General features: G+C 38.0%; 1 protein-coding gene across 2 annotated transcripts in view; it reads right to left on the reverse strand.

Moving 5' to 3' along the window:
* Positions 1-17,837, reverse strand: part of SOCS6 (suppressor of cytokine signaling 6) — a 45,066-nt gene that overhangs the window by 11,422 nt on the left and 15,807 nt on the right. The gene's annotated exons all lie outside the window — the stretch shown is intronic.

Below are 17,837 nucleotides of genomic sequence, written 5' to 3' on the forward strand. Positions count from 1 at the left end.
TTTTAGTAGAGACAGGGTTTTGCCATGTTGGTCAGGCTAGTCTCAAACTCCTGACCTCGTGATCCACCCGCCTTGGCCTCCCAAAGTGCTGGGATTACAGGAGTGAGCCACCGCGCCCGGCCTAGAAGAAAAACATTTTTTTTTTGAGACGGTGTCTCGCTCTGTTGCCCAGGCTGGAGTGCAGTGGCACAATCTCGGCTCACTGCAAGAAGAAAAACATTTTAAGATCTGATTAAAAAAACAACAACAATCATATGTTATATATGGAAAGGACACACTAAAACAAATTGTCTCAGAAAGTTTCAAAAGATCATAAAATCTCTCCAGTATTTCCACTCTTTCCAACTATTCTCTTCTTCACTGTGCCTGCGATTTTCTTATGCTACCAGCTAGCTGTACTAAATGTGTTCTACTTGAGATCAGGAATGTTTTCAGTAGTGGTCATGACTATACCTCCAATACCAAAGATAGCTCCTGGGCATGGGTGATGCTCAGATGCAAACTTTTTTTGTATTTAAATTCATTATGCAATTTAAACATATGAACAAATAAGAATATTTTTGAAAGTTATTTATATGAAAATAGTGTGAATTGATTTAGAAATAATAAATGCAGGTGGCTAAAAATGTTTTCTGCAGAATCAGGTACAGGCAAAAAGACTAGGGAAACATTCCTTTAAAAAAAAAAAAACTATGTCTATAATAAATAATAGGCCAGGTACAGCGGCTCATGCCTGTCATCCCAGCACTTTGGGATGCTGAGGCAGGTGGATCACTTGAGGTCAGGCCAGTCCGGCCAAGATGGTGAAACTCCGTCTCTACCAAAAATTACAAAAATTAGCTGGGCGTGATGGTGTGCACCTGCAGTCCCAGCTACTTAGGAGGCTAAGATGGGAGGATTGCTTGAACCCTGGAGGCAGAGGTTGCAGCGAGCCAAGATCACACGATGCATACCCACACACCAACCTGGGCGACAGAGTGTAGGGCACTGTCTCAAACAAACAAAAAAGATGTTGGTGCGAATGTGGTAAAAAGGGAACACTTCTACACTGTTGGTGGGAATGTAAACTAGAACCACTATGGAAAACAGTATGGAAATTCGGTAAAGAACTAAAAGTAGATCTACCATTTGATCCAGCAATCCCACTACTAGGTATCTACCCAGAGGGAAAAAAAAAATTATACAAAAGAGACACTTGCACACACATAGCAGCACAATTAACAACTGCAAAAATATGGAACCAGCCCAACGTCCATCAACCAATGAGTGGATAAAGAAAATGTGGTGTGTGTATATACATACACATACAGATAGATGTATGTGTATACATACACATACATATGTATACACACACACACACACACAGACACACATACCATGGAATACTACTTCGCTATAAAAAGGAATGAAAGAATGGCATTCACAGCAACCTGGACGGAATTGGAGACCATTATTCTAAGAGAAGTAACTAACTCTGGAATGGAAAATCAAACATCGTATGTTCTCACTTACAAGTGCGAGCTAAGTTATGAGGATGCAAAGGCCTAAGAATGATACAATGGACTTTGCAGACTCAGAGGAAAGTGTGGGAGGGGATGAGGGATAAAAGACTACACACCGGGTACAATGTACACTGCTCAGGTGATGGCTGCACCCAAATCTCAGAAATCACCACTAAAGAACTTCCATGTAACCAAAAACCACCTGTTCCCCAAAAACTTACTGAAATAAAAAATACATTATAAAAAATAAATAAATTCCATTATGCTACCTTGAAAAAAATAGCTGGGCCTTTGTACAAAGATTGCTTTGCAAAGGCAATTAAACTTCTAATTGTACTTAAAAGAAGTGCTAAACTAGAAATCCTAGACATATTACGTAAGGATACAGATTGTATCATTTAGACTGATACACAGTTCAGTCAATAGATATTTAAAGAAAACACACTGGTCCTACATTTAGAAATTAATGAAAGAGGCCAGGCACGGTGGCTCACGCTTATAATCCCAGCACTTTGGGAGGCTGAGGCAGGCGGATCACGAGATCAGGAGATCGAGACCACGGTGAAACCCCGTCTCTACTAAAAATACAAAAAATTAGCCGGGCGTGGTGGCGGACGCCTGTAGTCCCAGCTACTCGGAGAGGCTGAGGCAGGAGAATGGCGTGAACCCGGGAGGCGGAGCTTGCAGTGAGCTGAGATTGCGCCACTGCACTCCGGCCTGGGCAACAGAGCGAGACTCCGTCTCAAAAAAAAAAAAAAAAAAAAAAAAAAAAACCTGACAAAAACAAGAAATCGGGAAAGGTGTACAAGAATGCTTGTGATTTTTGTACATTGATTTTGTATCCTGAGACTTTGCTGAAGTTGCTAATCAGCTTAAGGAGATTTTGGGCTGAGACGATGGGGTTTTCTAGATATACAATCATGTCATCTGCAAACAGGGACAATTTGACTTCCTCTTTTCCTAATTGAATACCCTTTATTTCCTTTTCCTGCCTGATTGCTCTGGCCAGAACTTCCAGCACTATGTTGAATAGGAGTGGTGAGAGAGGGCATCCTTGTCTTGTGCCAGTTTTCAGAGGGAATGCTTCCAGTTTTTGCCCATTCGGTATGATATTGCCTGTGGGTTTGTCATAGATACCTCTTATTATTTCGAGATATGTCCCATCAATACCTAATTTATTGAGAGTTTTTAGCATGAAGCGTTGTTAAATTTTGTGAAAGGCCTTTTCTGCATCTATTGAGATAATCATGTGGTTTTTGTCTTTGGTTCTGTTTATGTGCTGGATTACATTTATTGATTTGCGTATGTTGAACCAGCCTTGCATCCCAGGGATGAAGCCCACTTGATCATGGTGTATAAGCTTTTTGATGTGCTGCTGGATTCGGTTTGCCAGTATTTTATTGAGGATTTTTGCATCAATGTTCATCACAGACAAACAGAGAGCCAAATCATGAGTGAACTCCCATTCACAATTGCTTCAAAGAGAATAAAATACCTAGGAATCCAACTTACAAGGGATGTGAAGGACCTCTTCAAGGAGAACTACAAACCACTGCTCAATGAAATAAAAGAGGATACAAACAAATGGAAGAACATTCCATGCTCATGGGTTGGAAGAATCAATATCGTGAAAATGGCCATAGTGCCCAAGGTAATTTATAGATTCAATGCCATCCCCATCAAGCTACCAATGACTTTCTTCACAGAATTGGAAAAAACTACTTTAAAGTTCATATGGAACCAAAAAAGAGCCCGCATCGCCAACTCAATCCTAAGCCAAAAGAACAAAGCTGGAGGCATCACGCTACCTGACTTCAAACTATACTACAAGGCTACAGTAACCAAAACAGCATGGTACTGGTACCACAACAGAGACATAGATCAATGGAACAGAACAGAGCCCTCAGAAATGATGCCGCATATCTACAACTATCTGATCTTTGACAAACCTGACGAAAACAAGAAATGGGGAAAGGATTCCCTATTTAATAAATGGTGCTGGGAAAACTGGCTAGCCATATGTAGAAAGCTGAAACTGGATCCCTTCCTTACACCTTATACAAAAATTAATTCAAGATGGATTAAAGACTTAAATGTCAGACCTAAAACCATTAAAATCCTACAAGAAAACCTAGGCAATACCATTCAGGACATAGGCGTGGGCAAGGACTTCATGTCTAAAACACCAAAAGCAATGGCAACAAAAGCCAATATTGATAAATGAGATCTAATTAAACTAAAGAGCTTCTGCCCAGCAAAAGAAACTACCATCAGAGTGAACGGGCAACCTATAGAATGGGAGAAAATTTTTGCAACCTACTCATCTGACAAAGGGCTAATATCCAGAATCTACAATGAACTCAAACAAATTTACAAGAAAAAAACAAACAACCCCATCAAAAAGTGGGTGAAGGACATGAACAGACACTTCTCAAAAGAAGACATTTATGCAGCCAAAACACACATGAACAAATGCTCATCATCACTGGCCATCAGAGAAATGCAAATCAAAACCACAATGAGATACCATCTCACACCAGTTAGAATGGCCATCATTAAAAAGTCAGGAAACAACAGGTGCTGGAGAGGATGTGGAGAAATAGGAACACTTTGACACTGTTGGTGGGACTGTATACTAGTTCAACCATTGTGGAAGTCAGTGTGGCGATTCCTCAGGGATCTAGAACTAGAAATACCATTTGACCCAGCCATCCCATTACTGGGTATATACCCAAAGGACTATAAATCATGCTGCTGTAAAGACACATGCACACGTATGTTTATTGTGGCACTATTCACAATAGCAAAGAGTTGGAACCAACCCAAATGTCCAACAACGATAGACTGGATTAAGAAAATGTGGCACATATACACCATGGAATACTATGCAGCCATAAAAAATGATGAGTTCGTGTCCTTTGTAGGGACATGGATGAAACTGGAAAACATATTCTCAGTAAACTATCGCAAGGACAAAAAAACCAAACACCACATGTTCTCACTCATAGGTGGGAACTGAACAATGAGAACTCATGGACACAGGAAGGGGAACATCACACTCCGGGGACTGTTGTGGGGTGGGGGGAGGGGGGAGGGACAGCATTAGGAGATATACCTAATGCTAAATAACGAGTTAATGGGTGCAGCAAAACAACATGGCACATGGATACATATGTAACAAACCTGCACATTGTGCACATGTACCCTAAAACCTAAAGTATAATAATAAAAAAAGAAATTAATGAAAGAGTGTATTTACTTGTTTTAATTTAAAATAAAATGTTTAAAGTACACGAGTCCCTAGTTTAGTGAAGTTTTTCAATTAACTGAAAAATTCAACTCTGAAAAATTTTGAAGGAAAAAAAGAGTCCTCTAACAGAAAATGGAAAAAGGCATAGGCTAGCAACGAGGAAGCTAAGGTAACAATGGTAAGATGGCACTGCATTCAAGAAAAACTGGTCAAACAAAATGAAAAGGGGCACATTATGAAAAGTATAATCCATAATATAATGAAGAAAAAATCTGCCAAAAATCTTTGAACATAAAATGGAACAGCATTAAAATGTCTCTTTCAGCCCAGGAAAATGAGTAAACAAAAATGAAGAATATAGCAAATTTAAATTACAAAATTAATTTATCTTTTAGACACACGGGATTCTATACCCTAAAAAATGAGAACACATCTCCTTTTCAAGAACTTATGGAACAATTACTAAAGGCCCCAATGAAAACCTTCATAGATTTTAAAAGTCAGAGAGATCTCCGTAATTAACCACAAGGCAATAAAAGCATATAGGACAAACAAAAAAAATTAAGTAAATTAAATTAAAATCAAACATCTTTAAGTCAGAGACAAAATCTCAAAGTGAACAAAAATGGTATACTAACATAATGAAAACGCTACATATCAGCTGGGCGAAGTGGCTCACGCCTGTAATCCCAGCACTTTGGGAGGTCGAGGCGGGCAGATCACTTGAGGTTAGGAGTTCAAGACCAGCCTGGCCAACATGCTGAAACCCTGTCTCTACTAAAAATAAAAAATTAGCTGGGCGTGGTGGCAGGTGCCTGTAATCCAAGCTACTCAGGAGGCTGAGGCAAGAGAATTGCTTAAACCCATGAGACAGAGGTTGCAGTGAGCCAAGATTGTGCCACTGCACTCCAGCCTGGGCAACAAGAGCGAAACTCCATCTCAAAAAAAACAAACAAAAGAAAAAAAACTACATCTCAAAATCTATGTGATTCTGCAAGACCCTAAAACTGGGTCCACAGAAAAATTCAAAAATTTAAATACTTACAAAACTACCTGGTAAGGAATTAAAAGAAATAAATTATGCATTCGATTCGAGAAGTCAGTAATTATAAACCCCCAGCCAGCAAAAGAAAAATCAGAAAAAATAAAGATAAAAGCATAAATTAATGTATTAGAAAATAAAAAGTAACAGCATTAAACATTATAAGAGTTGATTCTTTGATTATACAAGAGAAAACTCAATTGGTAAACAACTAGCTGGCATAATCAAGAAAGGGAAATGCGCTTATACAAAATTAGAAATAGGGCAATAACCACACATTCATGAAGAATCAAAATGTGTAAAACTACTTTGAAAATTCTATGAAAATTAATTTGAAACTCAGATGAAAAGGATAATTTTATAGCAAAATACATATCATCAAAATTTGCAGCACAGCAGAAGACACAGGAATCCAAAAGAAGCTAATAATTGTCAAGGAAACTGAGAAAGTGATCAAGGAGCCACCATGGCTCTTTTTCCTTCAGGAGAAAGAAAAAAGGGAAGGACAATAAAGACCTAGGTCCAAAATTCACAACACACTTCAGAGCACACAGAAAACAGAAAAAGCTCCCAAATTTATTTTTGAGGTCAAAAGAATACTGATACCAAAATTTGACAAAGATGACCAAAAAAAAAAAAAAAAAATCACTGATCTCACTTATGAACACTGAAGTACAAACCTTAAATACCAGCAAACACTGGGAGTGGTAAGGAGAAAACAATTCAACTAGATAAGATATATCCTGGGATTGTTAACGTGGCTCTAATTTGGAAGTTTATTAATACATATTACCTTAGATCAAAGGAGTAAAATAATATGATCATAGCTATGAGTCACAAAAAGGATCTGAAAAAATATTAAACATCAATTCCTGACACCCCAAACCCATTGTAAAATAGGTATATATATATATCTATATATACACACACACACACACACACACAAAATCAGAGCTGTAATGAAGAAATGCTGAAAGCCAGCAACGAGGACATCAACTGTCAGTATTATTAATTAGCATTATTTCCAACATATTAGCCAATGAATTAGACAAGAAATAAATATAAATATTGGAAAGGAGAAGACAAAATTATCCTTATGAAATAACTAAACACCTGAAAATTCAATAGATGCAGCTGAACAACAGGGGTATGTTCTGAGAAATATGTCATTAGGTGATTTTGTCATTGTGCAAACACAGAGTGGATTTACGCCAACCGTGATTGTATAGCTTACCTAGGCTTTATGGTATAGCCTATTGCTTCTAGGCCACAAGCCTGTAAAGCATGTTACTGTTCTAAATAATGTAGGCAATGTAACACAATGGTAAGTATTTGTGTATCTAAACATATCTAAAGAAAGAAAAGGTAGAGTAAAAATATGGTATCATAATCCTATAGGACCACATTACACACTCGGTTCATTATAGACTAAACTGCCATTTTGCAGAGCATGACTGTATCAGGTGAAAAAAAAAGGGAACTCAGTCAAGTGACCAATTACAAAATTCCTATGTAAAAGTCACTAGTAATTCTATAACTTTTTTATTTTTAGTTTTGAGATGGGGTCTCACTCTGTCGCCCAGGCTGGAGTGCAGTGGTGTCATCTCAGCTCACTGCAACCTCTGACTCCCGGGTTTCAAGTGATTCTCCTGCCTCAGCCTTCCGAGTAGCTGGGATTACAGGTGTGTGCCACCACACCCGGCCAATTTTTGTGGATTCTATAATTTTAAGAAGCAGATAAGAAAACATAATAAAAGACTGGATCCTATTTATAACAGCTTCAAAAAAGGTGAAATAATAGCAAATGTAAAACTACATGAAACACTTTAAAACTCCTCAGAGAATCATAACAGATCAAATATACATGGACACATCTTGTTCTCAGGTAAAACAATTCAATCCTGTCAAAATATTGACTCGAGATCCCAAGAAAACATCAATAATGCTTTTTCAAGAAAGTCAACAAAATGACAGTAAAGTTAACTTTGTTATGCAAACAACAAAAAGAGAAAAATTCTAAAAGACTAACTGAAGGAGAATGAGCTACACGACATATTAAAACATGCTGCAACAGCTTAACACTGGAGGAGGGAAAAGATAGAATAGAAAGTCAAGAAATAGACCAAGAGACATATGGGAAGAGTATAACATTAAGAAGACATCTTAAGACCACCAGGGATAGGTGAACTATCAATGAATGATGATGAGTAGGTGGGATAAACTTTCGGGACTAGTGGGTCCAGCAGGGGCTCTTACTTAATTTCTTATACCAAAATGAATTCCAGAAACATCAATTATATAAATATTTATTTTTAAAAAATATAAAAGTTGGAGAAAAATATTTTTTAGAAGTCTTGCACTGCCGAAGGCCTTCTAATATATAACATAAAACCTTGAATCCATAAAAGAATACATCTGACAATGCAAAATGTACAAATTTCTTGATAACCAAAAAATGGCATAAAGAAAGCAAAAAATAGAGAAAAACTGCAAACATATATGACAAAGGATTAATGTTGTAACATAAACTGTGCTGTTAGAAATCAGTAAGAGAAAGGCAAACAATTCTATAAGCAAACAGGCAAAGCATAGAAACAAACATCACACAAAAAGAATGATGAAAAGGAAGAAGAAAGGCAAGAATAAGAAAGAAATCACAAAAGCAAGAGGGAGAACACAAACTCAAGCGGCCAATCAATACCCTAAAATATTCTCAATTCATTCATCATTAAAAAATCCACAGGCCGGGTGTGATGGCTCACGCCTATAATCCCAGCACTTTGGGAGGCCGAAGCAGGTGGATTATGAGGTCAAGAGTTTGAGACCAGCCTGGCCAACATGGTGAAAGCCTGTCTCTACTAAGAATACAAAAATTAGCCAGGCATGGTGGCACGTGGCGCTTGCCTGTAATCCCAGCTACTCAGGAGGCTGAGGCAGGAGAACTGCTTGAACCCGGGAGGCGGAGTTTGCAGTGAGCCGAGATCATGCCACTGCACTCCAGCCTGGGCAACAGAGCAAGACTCCATCTCAAAAAGAAAAAAAATATACAAAGAATTTTGGCTTAATGGAAATTGTTCTATATCTTGATTATGGTGGTGTTTATATGACTGAATGCATTTGTCAAAACTCAACAAAATACAACTAAAAAAGGTCATTTCACTGTATGCAAATTATATCTCAACTTTTAAAATTCATTGAAAAGGAAATTGAAACCAAAACAAGATAACCTCTTTGTCTGCGTCTGAAAAACTTAAATTAGTAACACTTAATGTTGGGAAAGGCATCCCGAACTGAGCACTCATAACTCATGATTGAAGTAAATTGGTAAAACTTTGTAAAAGATTATTTGAAAATATTTATCAAAAATTTAAATTGATATACACCTAACCAAGTAATTATGCTACTAATGATTTGCCCTTTGGATATATACTCATGCCAAAAACAAAGACATATGGACAACAATGTTCCTTATTGCATTAATTGAAAAAAACAAAACAAAACAAAACAAAAAGCAAACATTACTTGATCATTGACCTAATATTGGTAAATACAGACCACATATTGGCCTACTATGTGCCAAGTCTTTGTTATAACCCTGTAAGTTTGGTACTGTGCACTGTGGACCCAGACTGCATAAGTACTATATTCTGGCTCCACCATTGAATAATTTTGTGATCTTAGAAATATCAGTACCCATCACTCAGGCTAGTTGTGAGGTTTAAATGCATTAATATATGTGATGTTTTTAAAACGATGCCTGGCTCATATTAGGCTATACAGATATTTGCAGCTAGCAAAAGTAGTAGTACTAATATTCTCAACGTATAGATGGGGAAGCTGAGATACAGAGAGGTTAAGGAACTTGCCTAAAATCACACAACTGATTTTAGAGCTCACTTCCCTACATGAAACATTTACTACATAATTCATTTTGGCAAAAATGTGGAACCTAAATGTCAGGAGGCAACAATAACCATAAAAAATCATCAGACTAGTTTAATAAATGATAATCAATACAAGGGAATGTTGTAGAGATAAAGCGAGATGTCCACTACACATTATTGGGGAAAGAAGCTATAAAACTAAATGCAAAGATCATCTCATTTGTATATATATTTATATGCCTAAAATGCATAGTAAATGTTTCAAAGAATATACACGTAACAGTGATTACATCTCTAGTGAACAGGAAAAGGGATCAGGAAGTTGACTTTTATTTTCTGTATTAGACTTTTCTGTAACCGTCGAGCCGATTTTACATTACTACAAAATGACCACTCCACCCCATCAAGTGTTCAGGTACAATTTAAGGTAAAATAAGGCACTCTAAGTAAAAAACCCTGTCTCTGTGTTTCAGTTACTTGGTATCATGAAAAGCAGGACCGTGATGCTCTCAGGGCCAAAGGTATAAACAACTTTCCTTAATCCATCTCCCATAAGCCTTCCCAAACTGTTCCAATTGTTCCTCGCTTTTAATCTCATGAAGCAAAGTATTAGCCTCATGCCTTGCCTCATTCCAAGTACCTCATTTCAGCCTTTTGCTTCCCTCTTCAAGCAATAGCAAAAACACAAGGATGAAAGATGAACTCATTACCTTCTAGGATCTTAGATTCTAGTGTAGAATACATTGGGGAACATCTGCAGGGGACTGTGAGAAGTGCTCTAAGAGAAACATATTTCAGAAAACCATCAGCACTCAGAGCCACACCTAACTCAGACCAGGAGGAATGAGGGAAGGCTTCCTATCACTAAGGCTGTTACTTCTGCTGCTGCTCCAACCACCACTCACGTGGAGGTTATGCACTAACAAATGTTATGTTTATCTTCTTGAATCCTCACAAGAGCTCTACTTGGAAGACACTATTTTTATCTCCGTTTTATAGAAGAGCAAACTGAACCTTAGCTTAATAATTTGCCCAAAGTCACAAAAGAAGTTACCAAGTAATGGATACAAGTGCTGAACCCTTGGTGCATAATTCAGAAACTGCCATGTTACTTGAATGTGCACTCACTTAACATCAGGCATGGCACTACAGAACCTCATGATTAAAAGCAGACAGGAGACGGGAGACGAGAGTCCACATTGCGACTACTATTTCCTAATGACCTTGGACATCCATGTCTCAGTCTCCTCATGTGAAAATGGGGACAAAAGCAGTATATACCTAGGGGATTCACTTCTGGCATGATGGAATGAGGTGGTCAGCCGGGCTTGGTGGCTCACGCCTATAATCCTAGCACTTTGGGAGGCTGAGGTGTGCAGACTGCTTGAGCCCAGGAGTTCAAGACCAGCCTGGGCAACACAGGAAGATCCTGTCTCTGCACACACACACACACAAAACCCACAAAAAATTAGAAAATTAGCCAGGCATGGTGACAAATACCTATAGTCCCAGCTACTAAAGAGGCTGAGGTGGGAGGATCACCTAAGCCTGGAAAGGAAGGTCAAGGCTGCAGTGACCTGTGACTGCATCACTGCACTCCAGCCTGGGCAACAGAGTGAGACCCTGTCTCAAAAAAAAAAAAAAAATCATTTACGAAAACTATATTTTAAAAAAAGGAATGAGGAGGCCAATAAATCTCCTTCCCCAAAAGTAACTATGAAGCTGGACTAAACTGTCAATAGCAACCATTTCAGTACTTTGAATTCATCACATTTAGTGATGACTGGAAATGGTAAGTGTGTATGTCAATTTAAAATACTATAAATATATTCTTTTCATTTTTTCTCTCCTTCAAAGGGCATGAGATTGTATAAGTTAATAACTGTTAACAGTACTGTTGAGGTTATAACATACAACATATAGTAATTTACATAAATAATAGCACAGGCTGGGCGTGGTGGCTCACGCCTGTAATCCCAGCATTCTGGGAGGCTGAGGTAGGACGATCACTTGAGGTCAGGAGTTCGAGACCAGCCTGGCCAACATGGTGAAATCCTGTCTCTACTGAAAATACAAAACAATTAGCCAGGCAAGGTGGCACATGCCTGTAATCCCAGCTACTCGGGAGGCCAAGGTAGGAGAATCGCTTGAACCTGGGGGCGGAAGTTGCAGTGAGCTGAGATCATGTCACTGCACTCTAGCCTAGGCAATACAGCGAGACTCTGTCTCAAAAATAAAAATAAAAATAAAGGCATAAAGTTAGGGGAGGAAAAGGAGACATGAAGCCAAGTGTCTGTATTTTATCAGTATTAAGGTAGCATTATTTTGAAGTAGATTGTGGTAAGTAAAGATACATGGAGTGATTTGTGGAGCAATCACGAATAAAATTAGACAATATTATTTAAAAAATAAAACATCAACAGAGGAATTAAATTGGCACACCAAAAAATATGCACTTAACACAAAATAATGCAGTAACAGAGGAACAAATAAAAATAAATTTTAAAAAGAATAGCAAAATGACGAACATAAATCCAATGGAATCACTAATCACATAGTGTGAATGGACTAATAAACCCTTACTCCAGGAGTCAGCAAACTTTAGTTCACAGGCAAAATTCAGCACATCATCCTTTTTGTGTATTTCATAAGCTAAAAAAAATTTTTTAATTATTTAATGATAAAAAAACAAAAAAGTGACACACGGAAATTATATGAAATTCAAATTTCAATGTTCATAAATAAAAGTTTGGAATAAAGCCACTCCTACTTTGTTACATATCTTTTATGGCTGCTTTCTCACTGCAACAAAGTTGCATTGTTAAGAGGCCATAAAGCATGCAAAGCCGAACACATTTACAATCTGACCCTTACAGAAAAAGCTTGCTGATGTCACTCTACTCAAAAAGTAGAAATTGTCAGACTAAACATTTTTTAAAAAAGAAACAACCATGTGCTGGCTACAACAGACTCCCCTAACACAGAAAGACACAAACCACTTAAAAAGGACAGGAAAAAGTTTCCATGTAAATAATAATCATGAGAGCTAGAATAGCTGTATTAATATCAGACAAAATAGACTTTTAGTATTACTAGGGGCAAAAAGGGGCATTTCAAAATTATAAAAGGGTCAATACATAATGAAGACACAGCAATTGTAAACACATATGCACTTAATAAAACCCCAAAATACATAAAGCAAAGCCTGAGAGAACTGAAAGGAGACACAGACAATTCAACAATAATACTTGAAGATTTCAAAAAGCCAGTTTCATAAATGATGGAACAAATAAAGATGAAATAGCAAGGTATATAATACTTCAACACTATCAACTAACTTGACCTAATTAATATTTTTTCAAGGCTTCATTTTTCCTGATAGACCAAAACAAGCCTCAATAGCCTGGTGTAGTGGCTCACACCTGTAATCCCAGAACTTTGGGAGGCAAAGGCAGGAGGATCACATGAGTCCAGGAATTCAAAACCAGCCTGGGCAGCACAGTGAGACCTAGTTGTTGCAAAAAATTTAAAAAAAAATTAGCCAGGTATGGTGGCGCATGCCTGTAGCCCCAGCTACGTGGGAAGCTGAGGCAGGAGGATCACTTGAGCCCAGGAGTGTTGAGGCTGCACCTTGTCCACGATTATGCCACTGCACTCCAGTCTGGGTGACAGAGCAAGACTGTCTCCAAAAGCCTCAATAAATTTAAAAAGACTGATACTATAAGTATACCAAGTATGTTCTCTGACCACAGTGGAAGTAAATTAATGATATATCTACAACAGAAATAAATCTGGGAAAACACCAAATATTTCTAAATGAAACAACACACTTCTAAATAACCAATGGACCAAAGACTAAAAATCACAAGAACAAGTTAAGAAATATTTTGAACAGAATGAAAATAAAACATACACAAATCTATGGGATGTGGCTAAAGTAGTGCTTAGGAAAAAATGTACAGCTTTAAATGCCTATATCAAAAAAGGTCTCAAATCAATAACCTAAGCTTTCACCCTTAAGAAATTAGAAAATAACTAAACCCAATGAAAACAGAATAAAATAGTAAATGTTAGAGTAGAAATTAATAAAATAGAAAACAGAAAAACAACAGGGAAAAAACAAATAAAACCAAAAGTGGGTCATTGGAAAAGATAAAAAACAGACAAAGCTTTAGGCTACACTGACAAAGAAATTAAGAGAGAAGACATAAATTAGCAAAATCAGAAATGAAAGAGAGGCTATCACTATCAAGCCTATGGAAATTTAAAGGATTATATGGGAATACTATAAATCACCTTCTACCAACAAATTAGAAAACTTGAGAAAATGGACAAAATCCTAGAAAGACACAAATTACCAAATCTGACTCAAAAGGAAACAGAGAATCTAAATAGACCTATAACGAGTAAAGAATGAATTGATAATTAAAAACCTTCCTATAAAGAAAGGTCAGGCTCGGGTGGCTTCACTGGTAGATTCCACCAAAGATTTAAACAATTAATACAAATCTTCACAAACTCTTTCAGCTAATACAGCAGAAAGGAACGCTTCACAAGCCATTCTGTGAGGCCGGTATTACTCTGATAACAAAGCCAAAGACAACACAAGGAAACTACAAATCAATATCCATCATGAACACTGATAGAAAAATTCTTTTTTTTTTTTTTGGAAACGGAGTCTCACTCTGTCACCAGGCTGGAGGTGCAATGGTGCGATCTCAGCTCACTGCAACCTCCACCTCCCAGCTTCAAGCAATTCTTATGCCTCAGCCTCCAGAGTAGCTGGGATTATAGGCATGCACCACCATGCCCGGCTAATTTTGTATTTTTAGTAGAGAAAGGGTTTCACCATGTTGGTCACGCTGGTCTTGAACTCCTGACCTCAGGTGATCCGCCCACCTCAGCCTCCCAAAGTGCTGGGATTACAGGCATGAGCCACCACACCTGGCCGAAAAATTCTTTATTATTTTTAGAGACAGGGTCTCATTCTGTTGCCCAGGCTGGAGTGCAATGGTGCAATCATGGCTCGCTGCAGCCTCCATCTTCAGGCTCAAGTGATCCTCCCATCTTGGCCTCCCAAATAGCTGGGACTACAGGCACGCACCAGCACGCCTGGCTAATTTTTTATTTTTTGTAAAGATGGGGTCTCCCTATGTTGCCCAAGCTGCTCTAGAACTCCTGGGCTCAAACAGTCCTCCTGCCTAGACCTCCCAAAGTGTTGGGATTACAGGCGTAAGCCACCATGCTTGGCCAAAACTTCTTAACAAAACATCAGCAAACTGAATTCAGCAACATATAAAAAGCATATACTTTGACCAAATGAGATTTATCCAGGTTGGTTTAACATCAATAACCAATTGATGCACTACAGCATACTAATAAAGATGGAAAAAAACACACGTGATCATCTTAATAGTTGCAGAAAGGCACTGACAACACCTACTGATGATAAAAACTTTTTATAAGCTAAGAATACAAGGAAACTTGCTCAAACTAATTAAGGGCAACTATGAAAAACCTACAGCTAACATCATACTTAATGCTGAAGGGCTGAATGCTTTGCCACTAAGACTGGGGGCAAGACAAGGACATTTGCGCTCATCCCCTCTACTCAACACTATACTCAAGGTTTGAGCCAGTAGAACAAGAAAAAAATGTATACAAATTGGAAAGGAAGATTTATTTTTAAGATTTAAAGATGGTTTTATTACCATCTTTATTCATAGTTGACACAATCTTAGTTTTTGGCTTTTTTTTTTTTTTTTTTTTTTTTTTTGAGATGGAGTCTCACTCTGTCACCAGGCTGGAGTGCAATGGCATGATCTCAGCTCACTGCAATCTCTGCCTCCCAGGATCAAGAGATTCTCCTGCCTCAGCCTCCCCAGCAGCTGGGATAACAAGCACACGCCACCACACCCAGCTAATTTTTTGTATTTTTAGTACAGACAGGGTTTCACCATGTTGGCCAGGATGGTCTCGATCTCCTGACCTCGTGATCCACTCACTTCGGCTGCTTTTTTGTGACAGGATGTCACTCTGTCACCAGGCTGGGGTGCAGTGGCATGATCACAGCTCACTGCGGCCTCGACCTCCTGAGCTCAACCAATCTTCTTGCCTCAGCCTTCCAAGGAGCTTGGACTACAGATGCATGCCACCACACTTAGCTAACTTTTAATAGAGACAGGGTCTCCCTGTTTTCCAGGCTGGTCTTGAACTCCCAGGCTCAAGCGATCCTCCAGCCTTGGCCTCCCAAAGTGCTGAGATTATAGGCATAAGCCCCCATGCCTGGCCAGCTGACAAAATCTTATACGTAAAAAAACCCAGGGAACTCACACAACACACACACACACACACACACACACACACACCCCTACAAGCCTACAAACCTAGCAACAATAAAACTACTAGCACACCAAAAGTGAATTAAGGAAACAATTCTGTTCACAAAATATAAAATTACTGAGGAATAAATTTAACACATGTAGTACAAGATTCATACAGTCAAAACTACAAAACACTGCTAAGAGAATATAGAGATTCTAAATAATTAGAGATTCCATGTTTTTGAACTGGAAGATTCAATATTATTAATATGGCAATTCTTCCAAAATTGATCTATAGATTCAAACAATCCCTATCAAAAGCTCAGTAAGCTCTTTTTTATATTGATACAACATTCCTAAAATTCATATTGAAATGCAATTTTGAAAAAGAACAAAGTTACCCTATCCAATTTCGAAAGTGCTTACAAAACTAGGAATCAAGACAGTGTGCTGCTGACATAGAGACTGGCATACACATCACAGAATAAAGGAGTCTGGAAATAAATCCTTACATTTATAGTCGATTGATTTTCAAGAAAAGTCCCAAGACGAGTCAATGAGGAAAGTCTTCTTGACAAATGGTGCTGGGACAACTGAATAACTAAAAACAAAAATGTAAACCCTTACTTCACACCATAGGTAAGAATTAAGTCAAAACGGATCATATACCGAAATGTATGAACTAAAACTATAAAACTCTTTTTTTTTTTTTTTTTTGAGACGGAGTCTTGCTCTGTTGCTCAGGCTGGAGTGCAGTGGCACAATCTCAGCTCACCGCAACCTCCGCCTCCCGGCTTCAAACAATTCTCCTGCGTCAGCCGCCCGAGTAGCTGGGATTACAGGTGCATGCCACCATGCCCGGCAAATTTTTGTATTTTCTTAGTGGAGACTGCGTTTCACTATGTTGGCCAGACTGGTCTCCAACTCCTGACCTTCAGATCCGCCCACCTCGGCATCCCAAAGTGCTGCGATTACAGGCGTGAGATACTGCGCTCGGCCATGAAACTATAAAACTTCTTTAAAAAACCTTTTGACTCTAGTTTGGGCAAAGAGTTCTCGGACACAATACCAAAAGCACAATATATAAGAGAAAAACTCTGCTAAGTTAAATATCATTAAAATTTAATAACTAAAATTTAAAAATGTTTGTGTTTCAAAACAAACCATTAAAAGAAAGACAAGCCACAGGCTAGAAGAAAATATCTGTGTATCATATCTTCTAAGCCACAGGCTAGAATATCTGTGTATCGTAACTGACAAGAGATTATACCAAGATATAAATAAAACCTAATTTTTTAAATGAGCAAAAGATGTGAACAGACCTTTGACCAAAGACAACACACAAATGGCTAATAAGCACACGAAAAGGTGCTTAATAGTATTAGTCATTCAAAATGTAAATTAAAGCCACAAAAAGATACTATTGCACAACCACTATCATGACAATATCATGACAAAGGCAGGGATGCAGAGAAACCAGAAACCTTATACACTGCTGGTGGGAATGTAAGATGGGTTGGCTTTTAAACGAAGTTTTTTTTTCCCCGATTGCGGGAAAGTGATGATTAAAGTGTGTGGCTAAATACAGAGAACAAAAAAATTTAACACACGGCAGGTAAACTTCAGACTCCTAGAAATCATTCTGTATCAGTTCATACAGATCATCCTGTGTCTTCTCTTTTTTCTTTACTGTTGCATTGACCTTGTATCTTGACTTTTTATTCTTTTTCTAGTACCTGAGGATCAGAAGTTTCTCCATTTTATTTTAGTCAAATTTATCAGTTTACCTTTATTATTTGCCCTTTCTATTGTCTTAAAAAATTCATCTGACATTGA

The sequence above is a fragment of the Nomascus leucogenys genome, chromosome 4 (genome assembly GCF_006542625.1).
Source record: "Nomascus leucogenys isolate Asia chromosome 4, Asia_NLE_v1, whole genome shotgun sequence".
Lineage (NCBI taxonomy): Eukaryota > Metazoa > Chordata > Mammalia > Primates > Hylobatidae > Nomascus > Nomascus leucogenys.